Genomic DNA, 15141 nt, shown 5'->3' on the forward strand with positions numbered 1-15141 from the left:
GTGTTTTTCTGGGTTGCATTCTTATAAGGACAAGCCACTAGTACACCTGAATAGATGTCAACACAAGTACATATAAATCTGCATCCTTTATCTTGTGGTAGTGGACCAATATAATCTATTTGCCAGATTTGGGCTGGGACTTTTCCTCTTGCTATCTCTCCAGTTACTACCCAAGGAACAGTTTGCTTTTTTTCCAATTGACATATATGACATTCTTCTGCTATCTGTTTTAACATTGAATGAAAGATACTAATACCTCGATCTTGTGCCCACTGGTGTGTGGCCTGGACCCCCAAATGGCCTGCTGTTTGGTGGACCCATTTTGCTAACACCAGATCATCAGTTGTTGTCAAAGTAGGGACAATATGTTCAGTAGCAATCTTTGCCAGTTAATGCATGAGCATTGTACTCACGTTCTGGCGTGGTGAGGGCCATGTGAGCATATACATGAAAAACTGACAAGTCAGTGACCAAAGACATGTTCCAGATATCTTCCCATAATTCTTTGCCCCAGACTTGTTTGCCATGAATTTCCCAATTTTGATTTTTCCACATGGGCATCTATGTAGCTAACCCATTAGCTAACCCCTATGAATCAGTGAATATATGACACTGTCCTCCTTTTTCTATTTTGATGGCTTGATGTACTGCCATAAGTTCAGCATATTGACTACTTACACCTATCCCAGTATTTTCCAAAGTGCATGGGTTATAGGCCACTTTCCAATGTCTTTTTTGGCCCAAATATTTCGCTGTCCCATTATTAAACCATGCATGTCTCTTTTGTTCTTCAGTTAATACATCATATCCCCCATTCCATTTTACAGAGGATTGTACCAACTGTTGCTTTGGCTCAGGGGGTGTGTCATTCCCCTCAATTTCTATGTTTGCTACAGATTCATGTAGAGCAGAGACTCCATTTTTGCCTGTTTTCACTCTATTTTGAATATACCACTTCCATTTGATTATACTAGCCTCTTGGGCATGTCCAATTCTGTGAGAAGCTGGGGCACTCATTACCCAGGTCAAAATCAGGATTCCAGGTCTTAATATCACTTAATATCAGTTGTTCAGTCTTCACCAAAGCCCAATATACAGCTAACAACTGCTTTTCAAAAGGTGTATACTGGACTCCAGATGAAGGGAATTTCCTACACCAAAATGCCAAGGGTACATTTCAGCTTTGTTGTTTTTGCCATAAGCTCCAGTTTGCGTAGTCATCTTGTACAGTCACTTGCAATTCCACTGGGCCATTTTGCATGGGCCACAAATCTAGGGCCAACTGTATGGCAGCCTTGGCTTCTTCAAAAGCTTTACTCTGCTCAAGTACCCAATAGAATTCATATTTCTTCCAAGTGACTCTATATAAAGGTTTCAAAATCTGTCCCAAATGTGGAATGTGGTGCCTCCAGTATCCAAACAATCCTATGAACTTTTGGGCTTCCTTCTTATTGGTAGGGGTAGGAAAATCCTGGATCTTTTGTCGGGCTTGCGGAAGGATCTCTCGTAGTCCCTTGTTCCATTGTATACCCAAAATTTTACATTTTGAGCTGGTTCTTGAACCTTTGCAGGGTTAATTTACCACCCTTTACTTTTCATATGCTCAATTAGAAGGGTCAACCTCTTCTCCACTTCTTTTGCATCTTTTCCCTGTATCATGATATCATCAATGTAGTGGGTAAGCTGTACACCAGGTAGCTTTAATTCATCCAACTATTTAGCCACAATCCCGTGACAAATAGTGGGGCTATGTAGGTACCCTTGTGGCAAGCGGGTGAAAGTATATTGTCTACTCTGCCAAGTGAAAGTGAACTGGTCCCATTGTTTAGGGTCTATTGGGATGGTGAAGAAGGCATTTGCCAAGTCAATAACTGCATACCAAGTCCCATCATGTTTCTGGATCCTTTCTATTAAGGTCATAGTATCTGGAACAGCAGCATACAAAGGAGGAGTCACCTTATTCAATTGTCTATAATCCATGGTCATTCTCCATGTCCCATCTGATTTTCTTACTGACCAGACAGGATTATTCCATCGTGTGGTCATGGGGACTAACACTCCTGCTTCTACATATTCCTTAATAGTAGTGGTAATTTTATCTTGCCCACCTGGCACATGATACTGTTTTAAAGTAATTACTGCAGAAGGTTCAGGTAAAGTGATTGGGTCCATTTTTATTTTTCCCACTAAAACTGTATTAATTCCTATCTTCCTTACAGCAAATTGGTATCTTCCTTCAGGTAAATTCAGAGTCATGCCTCGCAATATATCTATTCCAATGATGTATTCAGGAATGGGTACAACAACGATAGTATATGCTTTCTTAGGTAACTGCCCAATTTTCATTGTTATTTTAACTTGTCTGGCTGATATTTCAGCCCCTCCTAGATCTGTGATGGTAATAGGAGTTCCATGTTTAAACTTATCAGGGTTTCCATAGATAAGTGTGGCCTCAGCTCCTGTATCAAGCAATGCCCTAATTACAGTAGTTGATCCATTCTTCCAATATATTGTTAAAACAATATGGGGTCTGCAATCTCCTCTGTATATTTCTTTAATCTGGGCTGGGGCTCAGCCTATCTCCTATTCTCCCTGAAGGTGGGGCAAACTTGGATACAAAGATTCAGATTCAGGAGTACCTGCAGGGGTGGTTCCTACTTCCCTATTCATTCTAATGTTAAGGACCTTTTCATGGTACAGCTTATGCAGCTCTTCAGTTGGAATACTGTCTGTTCTTCTAAAGTCCACTCCTGCTCTCAATAGAGCAGTAAACAGTTCTCTTCTTGTGGGTCTATTTTGTCTCTGAATCCTTTTGGCTGTTTACTCTTCTCTCTCGAGGCAATTTATCTTGCCCCCATTCCCTTAGGTCACTTAATTGTGAAATCTTATCCAGCACCTCTGAAAGAGGGTGTCCTATTTCTCCAATTAATAGAGTCAGAAGTAGGTGCTTATAAGCAGGAGGAGCCATCTTCACTATGATATTTCTATGAGGAGCTCCTAGGGGGGTATCATGATATGCATTTGCATCTCCAATCATGATATCAGTTTTCATTACCTCCTCTTTTAGCTTTCTCATACAATCTCTAAGTGAGTACCAGGGTCTGTCTCCACCAGGCCACATAGAGTCAGTAGGATATTGCTTTCTGCATCCCTCTGCAGCTAAAGCTAAAAGATTAGTTCTGTTGAGGCCTCCTCACATATGGTGATCCCTAAAAGCTTGGTGTACAAAAGGATTCTGACTGATACTTATGAATTTTAAGCAATCCACACTGTCCAGTGTTATTCCTCCGGCGCCTTCATCAGTGATTCTTATTATCCAAGACACTAAAGACTCCCCCATTCTTTGAGTGAATCTACTCAATATATCAGTAATCTCCTGTTGAGTGAAATCCTCAATTATCTCCTCTTTGGCCCTGGCAGTTCTCCTGTCTTCTTCTTCGTATGGGGAAAGCTTCTACATTAGAAGACTCCTCATCTAACCTTGTTCCATTCTCCTCACACACATTCTCCTGGCAGCTGTCAGGGCAACTCTGCCTAGCCTGTACAAAAGCTGCATGCACATTCCTTCTGCTAGTTTTTTGCTTCCTTTTAGCTACATGAAAGAAGCTTGTTCCTGGACCACATGAGTCCCTCCAGTTTGTTCTTCTGAATGCTGTGACACAGAAGAATCCTCAAGCAAACCAGCCGACTCCCTAGCCATCTGAGCTCTTTCCTCCAGCAGCTTATCCCTACTCTTACACATAAGACAATAACTTGTTAGCAGGACCCAGCCTCTCCTGCCAGTTTTTTGCCTGGTTCTATGAGTATTCCTTGCAAACATCTTTCCAAATCTCCAGGTTCTCCCACTTTTAGTCTTGGTTCCCAGTTTTCACAGGGCCCTGTGCTTTTGGCCCATTCTCTGGCTAGAGAGGAATAAGGCAAATCTTCCCATCCTGGGATAGCCATTTCTCCCTCTAAAGCCCCCCTGCTTCCAAATAGAGGCCTGACATTTTGTGATCCCATCCTTGTCGCCAAATGTATCAACAATGCAATATTTACAATGCCTATGGCAATTATAAATATGCTGATGTGGTTATTAATCACATAATATAGCAGGCTCTCTATATTTGGGATAAAGCTAGAACATTTATTAAAAAATACCAAATAACTGAGTCCCAAAACCAGAAAGTCAAAGCCATCACAGTAGTTATAAAGTTGGCACATGTATTTAATGTAGTAAACACCCTAATTCTCAAGCCTTTAAAACAGAACAGGCTACCTCAGGCAAAGGTTCTCCTCTCCCCACTCACAGCAACTGCTCAGAGTCCAGGAAGCATGCTCCCAGCAGTTCCAGCCCCCCGCAGTTCCGGTCCTTGGCAGTCCCTAGCAGGAGTCCTTAGCAGAAATTCTGGCTGAATCAAAAAAAAGGGGTTTGCTCCTCCACCTTCACCTCCACCTCCACCTTGGCTGCTACCACTGCTGCTGCCTCTGCTGCTGCTGCTACCACCGCCAGTCACCGCAGGAACTCTAACTTGGATTCCACTTCCTCTAGCTCCACCCCTTCCTGCTACATCAACAAGTCCAATGGGACATGGAAGATCTTTAAATTCCATAACCCTTTACAGCACCACAATCAGACCTATATGTCTCTTCTTTGCTCAACTGCACCATCCTAATCTCTGGTGCTTGTAATTTGGGAGGTGGTTTGGGAATCAGTTCTTTTTACCAAGAGAGGCATTGTAGATATTTCTGTGAGATTTGGGAGCCAAGAGGTTCGCCATTCTCATGGGGACCAAGGTCCCTTCCCATCCCTCTAGAACTTGTTCCAGGCGTTCTGAACCAAGTCCATATGGATGTGGATGTCACTGAAGTTGTCAGGAAGCCAGGTACAGCATTCCTGACCTATGAGGGTGCCCAACCTTCCCCTCGCTGCCAGGAAGAAATCTAGAACCAGCCTGTTTTGTAAGGCCATGGCTCCAAGCATGTGGACCTCGGTATTAAAATCCTCCACTGCACCTATGCTTTCATTAACAAATACTTGCAAAAATTTGTTCATTTTATTAGGGAGCACCAGACGGCTGCATTTAGTCCCATACATAGCTAATAGGAGGGAAAAGGTGCATTCAGTTTCACTGAAGGGGAAAGTATAGCAGAAACTTGGATGACTGCAGGCTTGTTTTACAAGGTCAGAGGCCAGAAGCACCCAACCAAAACCACACCTGCTCATCCAATTTGAGAAGAGGCAATAAAACCCTTTTTTGTTACACAGGAAATAAAATCCTTCTGGGGCTATCCTAAAGAATCTGGTCATGTGTGCCAGGCCTCTTGGCTCATTCGCAGAAGGCCCTTGCCATCCTAAATAGTCATGTTTTATTTCAGGGACAAAGTATAATTACATCCCGTCTGCCATCCCATTTCCTGACCTTGTGTCCTATTTCACTCATAGCACAAAACTGGTGGTCTGATGGTATGTCTCAAACTCAAAATGGGTGCAAATTGTGAAAAGTTGATCTTTCCCCAATTAAAAGTGAATGAGTGGGAGGACTAAGCCCAGCGTAGTACAATTTGGCTTGATTTGTATTTAGGTTAGCCTTATTGAATGCAAAATAATAATCACACAAATTTTGAATGTCTGACCCCAGGCCCACCAGGGGTTTCTCTTTTCCCAAGGACAAGGGGCATGAGCTCATATCCAGTAGCTGGTCCAGTTAGAGGCATGGCTAGCATATTGGATCAGATGCATGTAAGCATTGGGCTCCTCTGTTTTCCTAATCCCAAGGATGCAGAACAGAGTATAAAGTACAAATAACAAATGCATGGTAGATAACATGTAAGGGACTGGGTCCTAATTATAAGAGTCAAACAAACAAGTGACCAAAGACCATTGATTGGCATTGGGGTCCTTTCTCAGCCTAATTGGGTCCAGGAACCAATGGGGAGGGGGGTGCTTCCTCTGCTGGGCTAAGGTCAACCATGGCAGAATTCACCTGGGAGTGTTGTATCCAGGTCATCCCCTCAGCAACCTTGGTGGCATCTGGGTAGATACAGGAAATCTTCCACTCATACCCCCAAATATATCTGTAGCCCATAGATTTTGGCTGTTCAACAAAGTCAATCTGCAGGTGTTCAAATGCTAGGGGTAATAAAATCAATTTGCATGTGTTTAGAAAGTAAAGCTGCTCACTTTTTCTCCCCCATTTTGTCATAGTGAGGAGTTAAACGAGAAAGGTAACTAATGTCCACGCATGTTCCCGTGACGTTCCTCTGCATATACACCACAGGGCAGACCATGACCAGCAGGCTTGGGTGCAAAGGGCTGTGGTTCCCAAATTGGTATCAGTCCAAGTGGAAATGATAAGCAACTTACAAAATAGGTAACAGTCCATAACATGCAGAGAACTAATAAAATAAACACAATTACAATAGGGTGAATAAAGAAACTCAACATAACTTTAGCTCTGAGGGTGTTAAGTCCTCTGGCAACATCCATGCTTGCTCTTCAGGAGTTTGGCAAACACCCCCTGGGCATCTCTTAAACAGCTGTGTCTGGATTAGACAGGTTTGTAGAGGTTTTCCTTGCCCTTACACGTTTCAGGTCATTTGTGGATGTTCTCTAGATAACATTGCTAAAGCATTGATTGATAAAACATCATAATTTACCCAGAAACATCTTTTACTTGCCCCAACTCCTTTTCAGCAGCACGTGACATTCCCTTGAATGGTGGACTATTGGCTTCATGGTTTAGAATTTAGACGATCATACCTGAAATTAAAAACTCAGAACAATATTAAATTATAGTCCCAAGAGATTTTACACCAAATATCAAAATTTTACTAATTATAATTTAGGGCTGGGTTATTGTTATTTTTCCCATGTTATTATAATAACAGTTAACAACAAGCATATATAAGAACATCTTATTTATCCTTCATTTATAACTTAAGAATACCACATTCTGGAGTTTTATACATACTATGAATACATTATAATTGACTCAATATCCCAGAAAAATGCTGACTATAGTAAGCCTCCAATTCTTTATTGCCTACTGACTCCTGAAGCAAAAATTAAATCTTTGAATCAATTGTTACTAAGTTGGCTCTAAGATGTAACTTCAATACAGACCATTTATTAACAGGTACAATTTTGTAATTTTCCTAAGTGATAGCCAAATAATTTATCAAATAAAGTTCACAATTTACTGTAAGCAAACTTGTAAGTTTCCCCACTTTGACTGGGAGTGGTCTTAGTTTCTTAAGCTTCCATTACTTTAGCATTTTACAACACAAAGTCAGCAGAAGTGATAAACTCTCATGACCCAGACAGAATAAAAAGTCCTAAAAATTTTACAGATAAGAACAACTTAAAGAGGTCTTTGTTACTTCTCCCCTTTCCCCCAAATAGTAAATTTTTATCCACTTTAAAGCAAAATATACCCAATTAAATATTGAAGTTTTCAAACATATTAATCACATTCAAATCCAATACAGAATATTTAAATTTATTTTTTTGTTTTTAAAAAATTTAAAATTTATTTTATTATTTTAAATTTTATGTTTATTTTTAGTTTACAACATTCATTTCCACAAGATTTTGAGTTACAAATTTTATCCCCGTCTGTCCCCTACCCAGCACTCCAAAACAGTGATCCCACTGTATATCCCCTTCCCCAATCTGTTCTCTCCTATATCCTTCCCCATTCCCCCTCTGACTTTCCAGTAGGGCAAGATGGATCTCCATACTCCATACTCCAGTGCCTGTATATCTTATTTCCCAGTTGCATGTAAAAAAAATTAATTTTTTTAAACATTTGGTTTTAAAACTTTGAATTCCAGATTCTTTCCCTTCTTCCCTTGTCACCCACCCTTACTGGGAAAATAAGTAATTCAATATAGGTTGTACATGTGTAGTTACACAGAACATTTCCATAGTGGATATGTTGTGAAAGACTGACTATATTTACCTCCATCCTATCCTGCCCCACCCCCCATTCTATTTTCTCCTTAGACCCTATCCCTTTTCAAAAGTGTGTGGTTCTAACTACTCTCCCTCCCAATCTGCCCTCCCTTCTATCATCCCCTCTCTTATCTCCTTCCCCCTACCTTCCTGTAGGGTAATATACCCAATTTAGTGTGTATATTATTCCCTCCTTAAGGCAAATTCAATGAGAGTAAGGTTGACCATTCCTTTTTGCCTTCCTGTTCTTCCCCTCCATTGTAACAATTTTCCCTTGCCTCTTTTATATGAGATGATTTAACCTATTCTGTCTCTCCCTATCTCTTCTCATTATATTTCTCTCTCACCTCTTAATTTTATTTTTTAAATATCATCCTTTCCTATTCAATTGATCCTGTGCCCTCTGTCTATGTATACCTGTACACATATATATACACACTCACATATGTATTCATACGCCTATATACCCTCCTATATAGACATATATATGTATGTATACATATATGTATACATGTATATTCCCTTCAACTATCCTCATACTGAGAAAAGTTTCATAAGTTACAATTATTGTTTTTTCCATGTAGGAATGTAAATAGTTCAACTTTGATAAGTTCCTTATGATTTCTTTTTCCTGTTTAGCTTCTCATGCTTCTCTTGCTCCTTGTATCTGAATTTCAAATTTTCTATCCAATTTTGGTTTCTTCATGAAGAATGCTTGAAAGTCCTCTATTTCACTGAATGACCATATTTTCTCCTGAAACATTATACTCAGTTTTGCTGGGTAGGTGATTCTTGGTTTTAATCCTAGCTCCTTTGACCTCCGGAATATCATATTCTAAGCCTTTCAGTCCCTTGATGTAGAAGCTGCTAGAGCTTGTGTTATCCTGATTGTGTTTCTATAATATTCAAATTGTTTCTTCTTGGCTGCTTGTAATAGTTTCTCCTTGATCTGGGAACTCTGGAACCTGGCTATAATATTCCTAGGAGATTTCATTTGGGGATCTTTTTCAAGAGGTGATCGGTAAATTCTTTCAATTTCTATTTTGCCCTTTGGTTCTAAAATATCAGGGCAATTTTCCTTGAGAATTTCTTGAAGGATGATTTCTAGGCTCTCTTTTTGATCATGGCTTTCAGGTAATCAATCCAATAATTTTTAAATTATCTCTCCTGGATCTATTTTCCAGATCAGTGGTTTTTCCAGTAAGATATTTCACAATGATTTCTATTTTTTCATTTATTTGGATCTGGGGGGTGGAGTCAAGATGGCGGAGTAGAAACAGAACCTCCACATGGCTCTGGCTCTCATTACCTCCAGTCCATATAAAAGGGACTCTGAACAAGCTTTGGAGATGCAGAACCCACAAAATGACACAGAGAAGCTAACCTCCCAATGAGGACAGCCCGGCAGGCCGGCAGCAAGTGGCCAGCACAGTGCTCTGGGAGCCAAACCCAGGTCCATGCCCAAGTTTTAGTCCCAGGGAAGGCCTGATCAGCCACTGGCTGGAGAGACTCCAGATCACCAGCAGCTGTGGCAATCCAGAATTATCAACACATAGAAGCTAAGGAAAAAGTGAGAGGTCAGCGCAGAGTGGACTTTGGGACCAGTAGTTGGGAGTCCATTGGCTTTTGCCCCTGGGGCGAGAAGCCGCTGAGGGCTGTGGTGCAGCCGCCACCACATGGCAGCTTCAGCTCCTCGCCTGCAGACTGTAGGGGGACCAAGTGACCAGTCTGAGGGGTAATCGCTCTTGCTTTAACCTGCTTGGATCTGGATTGCAGTCTAGGGTGGAGGTCCTGGGGTGTGTGTCCAGCTTGCCAGAGCATGTGGAGACCTCAGAGAGGGCACCCATCTAATACCTCCAGTGGCTGAGAAAACCCCAGCATTTGGGACGAATGCTCCCCTGTCTGGTGGCAAAGTCCTACTATGGCAAAAAGCTCAGGGGTCAAGAGACTGAGGGGCAACATGGCCAGGCAAAGGAAACAAAGCACACAGAAGAATCCAAGATTAGACTCCTATTTTGGAGACAAAAAGGAGCAAAGCATGGAACAGGAGGAAGACAGTGAAGTCAGAACTCCTGCACCAAAACCTTCAAAGGAAAATACAATCTGGTTACAGGTCATAGAGGACCCTAAGAAACAGATAAGAGAAGTGGAGGAAAAATTGGGAAGAGAAATGAGAACGATGCAAGAAAATTATGAAATGAGAGTCAACAGCCTGACTTAGGAAAATAACACCTTAAAAAACAGACTAACTCAAATGGCAAAAGAGGCTCAAAAGAGGTAATGAGGAGAAGAATGCCTTAAAAAGCTGAATTTTCCAGATGGAAAAAAATCTCAAAAGCTCACTGAGGAGAATCATTCCTTCAGAATTAGATTGGAGCAAATGGAAGCTAATGACTTTATGAGAAATCAAGATGCTATTAAACAGATCCAAACAAATGAAAGAATAGAAGGTAATGTGAAATATCTCATTGGAAAAACCACTGACCTGGAAAATAGATCCAGGAGAGATAATTTAAAAATGATTGGACTACCTGAGAACCTAGAAATCATCCTCCAAGAAATTCTCAAGGAAAACTGCCCTCATGTTTTAGAACCAGAGGGCAAAATAGAAGTTGAAAGAATCCACCGATCATCTCCTAAAAAAGATCCCAAAAAGAAAACTCCTAGGAATATTACAGCCAGGTTCTGAAATTCCCAGATCAAGGAGAGAATATTACAAGCAGCCAGGAAGAAACAATTTGTATGTTGTGGAAACACAATCAGGTTAACTCAGGATCTGGTAGCTTCTACACTGAGGGGATGAAGGGCTAGGAATGTGATATTCCGGAGGTCAAAGGAGCTGGGATTAAAACCAGAAATCACCTACCCAGCAAAGATGAGTATCATGTTTCAGGGGAAAATATGGTCCTTCAGTGGAACAGAGGACTTTCAAGCATTCTTGCTGAAAAAAAACAGAGTTGAATAGAAAATTTGACATTCAGATACAAGAAGCATGAAAAGGTAAACAGGGAAAAGAAACCATAAGGAACTTATTAAAGTGGAACTATTAACATTCCTACATGGAAAAATGATAATTGTAACTTATGAAACTTTTCTCAGTATGAAAATAGTTGAAGGGAATATATATATATATGTTATATATATATATACATATATATGTCTATATCGGAGGGTATGTGGGCATATGAATACATATGTGAATGTGTGTGTGTGTATATATATATATATGTTTACAGCTAGACATAGATAGAGGGCACAGGACCAATTTAATAGGAAGGGATGATACTTAAAAGGTGAAATTAAGAGGTGAGAGAGGAATATAATGAGAGGAGATGGGGAGAGACAGAATGGGGTAAACTATCTCATATAGAAGAGGCAAGGGAAAATGGTTACAATGGAGGGGAAGAATAGGAAGGCAAAAGGGAATGGATCAATCTTATTCTCATTGAATTTGGCTCGGGGAGGGAATGAAATACACACTAAATAGGGTATCTCACCCTACAGGAGAGTAGGGGGGAAGGGGATGAGAGGGGTAAATGATGGAAGGGAGGGCAGGCTGAGGGGGGAGGGAAGTTGGAAGCACCCACTTTTGAAAAGGTACGGGATCAAAGTAGAGAATAGAACAAGTGGGAGGTGGGATAGGAGGGAGGGAAATATAATCAGTCTTTTACAATATATCTGCTATGTTATTGTTTTGCATTAGCTACACATGTACAACCTATACTGAACTGTTTATCTTCCCAATCAGTGTGGGTGACAATGGAGGAAGGGAATGAATCTGGAATTAAATGTTTTAAATTCAAATGTTTAAAAAAAAAAAATATATATATATATATATATATATATATATATATATATACTATTATTAATACCCTTTTACATGTAATTGGGAAATAAGATATACAGGCACTGGGGCATAGAGATCCACCATGCCCTACTGGAAAAGTCAAAGGGGGTATCAGAGAAGAGGGGCAGCTAGGTGGTGCAGTGTGTAGAGCACCAGCCATGGAGTTGGGAGGACCCGGGATCAGTTCTGGCCTCAGACACTTAATACCCACACAAAAAAACTGGCTGTGTAACCTTGGGCAAGTTACTTAACCCCAATTGCTTTAAAAAAAAAAAAAAGAAAAAAAGATTAAAATGCACTTAAAGGGGCAGCTAGGTGGTGCAATGAATAGAGCACCGGCCCTGGAGTCAGGAAAACCTGAATTCAAATCCGGACCCAGACACTTAACACAAAAACTAGCTGTGTAACCTTGGGCAAGTCACTTAATCCCAATTGCCCTCCCTCCTCCAAAAAAAAGAAAAGCAAAAAAAAAAAAACCACCCCAAAGCATTTATTTGGATCTGTTTAATAGTATCTTGATTTCTCATAAAGTCATTAGCTTCCATTTGCTCCAATCTAATTCTGAAGGAATTGTTCTCTTCAGTGAGCTTTTGAAATTCTTTTTCCATCTGGCAAATTTGGCTTTTTAAGGCATTCTTCTCCTCATTGGCTTTTTTTTTTCTGGATTACAGAAAGGTGGACACAGCTTTTACAACTCAGTACTTTAGTGCATATTATAATCTAGACTAACTACATTGAAACTTGTATCCTCTCTTTTTTTTTTATTTTTCAAATGCTTTATTAACTTCTGATTTACATCATTCATTTCCACCAGATTTTGAGTTACACATTTTCTCCCCATTTTCCCCTACCCATGGCTCCAAAATAGCTGTCCCACAATATATCCCCTCCTTCAATCTGCTGTCTCTCATACCCCCTTTGACTTTTCCAGTAGGGCATGGTGGATCTCTATGCCCCAGTGCCTACATATCTTATTTCCCAATTACATGTAAAAGAGTATACCTCTATTTTTTGGTTGAGTATGTGTCCTACCCATATTTGTGGAAATATGTATATGATCTGTTTCTGTTCTAATTTTTAAAGTTTCATTTAGGCTTGGATGTTTAACAAGTGTGCCTCCTAAAAAAGAATGTCTTGGGAGTACAACCTGTGAATGGGAAATCAGGAGCCCTGGGCCTTCAGTCTGGGTTCTGCTGATGAGGTGAGGCAGACAGGAGCACTCCAGGCAGATGGAGCAAGCAGGATGGAGGATGTAAGATATGAGATATAATGCAGGATGTGACAAGCCAGAAAAATGATCAAAGAAGGCTATGCAATGAAGTCCCCCACTGGGGACTTACCTGTGTGCTTACACAAAGCACACCCCCAATTACCTGACATTTCAGAACAACTCTTCCCCTCCCCTTTTCTGTTTTCCTTGCTTATCTATATGACAAAGGCACCTCCTGACTACCTGATACTGGAGACATTCTAGAGCTATGTTTGCCCCTCCTCCCATTTTCTTGTTCCTCTTCCCCCCATTCTATAAAATTGTATTTAAGACCAGACAGCTAATCTGGTCAATTGCTCTGCCTACCTTAGGGGAGCAGGGCCTGCCGCTGATGCTCTCACATGTGGAAACAGGGTGCATCACCCCAATAAATTCCTTTTTTTTTTTTTTTGCTTTTTGGAGGGGGGAAAGGTAGGGTAATTGGGGCTAAGTGACTTGCCCAAGGTCACACAGCTAGTTAAGTGTGAAGTGTCTAGGTCAAATTTGAACTGAGGTTCTCCTAATTTCAGGGCCAGTGCTCTATTCACTACGCCATCTAGCGGCCCCCATTCCAATTTCTTTACTAATTCTAGTTGATTTGGGTATTCACCTCATCTCCAGGAATGATAATGGAGAGTAAATGGGGGTATATTTATTTTAGAGAAACAAAACATTTCTTATATATTTGGAAAGAACTTTGGGAGATTTTTTGCATATCTGCTGTCTTGGAATTAAAAGGGCTTTTAGAGGTCTCTAACCCGTGCATGGCAAGAGCCAAACAAAGCAGACCAGAGACAGGAGATTCAGGAATCAAACAGAAATTTAATTTGAGGCAGATTAGACACATGTGCCTGGGCCCTGCCTCTAGTTGGGGGACCAGCTTTAGTGTGGCTGAACCTTGATTTATATACTTGTGGCTAGACAAAGAGTCAGGGTAGCATAGTAACAGTAGTGATTCACAGCAGCCGCATTGAGGCAAGGTTGTCTAGTGAGAAAAAGTCCGTTCATAGCTGGGCGTCTGAACCTGTTGGTGCTTGCCCATACTCAGGGACCATCAGTTCCAGCAGGTGAACGCAAAGGATTGTTGTTATGCCAAGCTCAGAGCGCAGCTTGTTTGCTTGGCTTGGCTTGGCTCTGGAAAACGGTGCCTCCTAATATTTTGACAGAGGTCTAGTTCAACCCTCTGGTTTGATAGATGAAACTGAGGCCCAGAGAATTTTAAAGTTTAAAAATGACCAGCCCAGTGGTGGTTTTGGGTGTAAAAACCTGAGTTTAAAGAGGTCCTATCACCAAGCCTTCTTTCCACTACAGCTTTTCTACTATTCAGGCAATACAGACTGGAAGTGCCTGGAATTCCTCACTTGTCTAAGGGAATAACTAGCCAGACTGGTACTAGAATTGTAGCAGTTTTCTCTCTAAAAGTAGAGGGGCAAACATAAAATAGTATTTCAACATTTTGCCAGGATTCTGGTTTACACAGTCGGTGAGCTTTCTTCTCCCTGCCTGTTTCCCTAAATGTGGAATGAATTTAAGCCCTGCCTGTGTTCACACACACACACACACACACACACACACACACACACACAATGGCTAACAGTTACAAGGTAATGTCTTGAGTCTTGTGAATTCCATTTCAGTGAGGCAGCTGTGCAAAGTCATCAGCCCCTCCCTTCCAGGCATTAAGCTCCGGTGGCCAGACCAAAGTCAGGAGGACAGACTTGGACACTGTGGTTGACCAGGCTCTAAGGGCTGCACAGCCCGGTTGCAGCCACCTTCATACAAATGGTTCTCATCGGCCATTCTTCTGAGGGGATGTCTGCATGCTTGGGGAGGACATGCCCCTACCTGACGGGGGAGTTGGGGGCCTGCCTGTTAACTCTTTTTTTTTTTCTTTGAGGGGGGAAGGCTGGGCAATTGGGGTTGTAACTTGCCCAAGGTCACACAGCTAGTAAGTGTCAAGTGTCTGAGGCTGAATTTGAACTCAGGTACTCCTGATTCCGGGCCGGTGCTCTATTCACTGCGCCACCTAGCTGTCCCCTGGTTGTTAACTTCTACCTGGTTTGGCCCATTGGTCACACTGGGGTGTGTTTGCCAAGCCCTAGGAGCCCC

The 15141-nt window shown here is 41.3% G+C and overlaps 1 protein-coding gene across 1 annotated transcript in view; it reads right to left on the reverse strand.

Moving 5' to 3' along the window:
* Nucleotides 1-15141, reverse strand: part of CPN1 (carboxypeptidase N subunit 1) — a 472336-nt gene that overhangs the window by 429279 nt on the left and 27916 nt on the right. The gene's annotated exons all lie outside the window — the stretch shown is intronic.

The sequence above is a fragment of the Petaurus breviceps genome, unplaced genomic scaffold (assembly GCF_028583685.1).
Source record: "Petaurus breviceps papuanus isolate PSGF00001 unplaced genomic scaffold, PetGlider_PUasm1.0 90740, whole genome shotgun sequence".
Taxonomy (NCBI): Eukaryota; Metazoa; Chordata; class Mammalia; order Diprotodontia; family Petauridae; genus Petaurus; species Petaurus breviceps.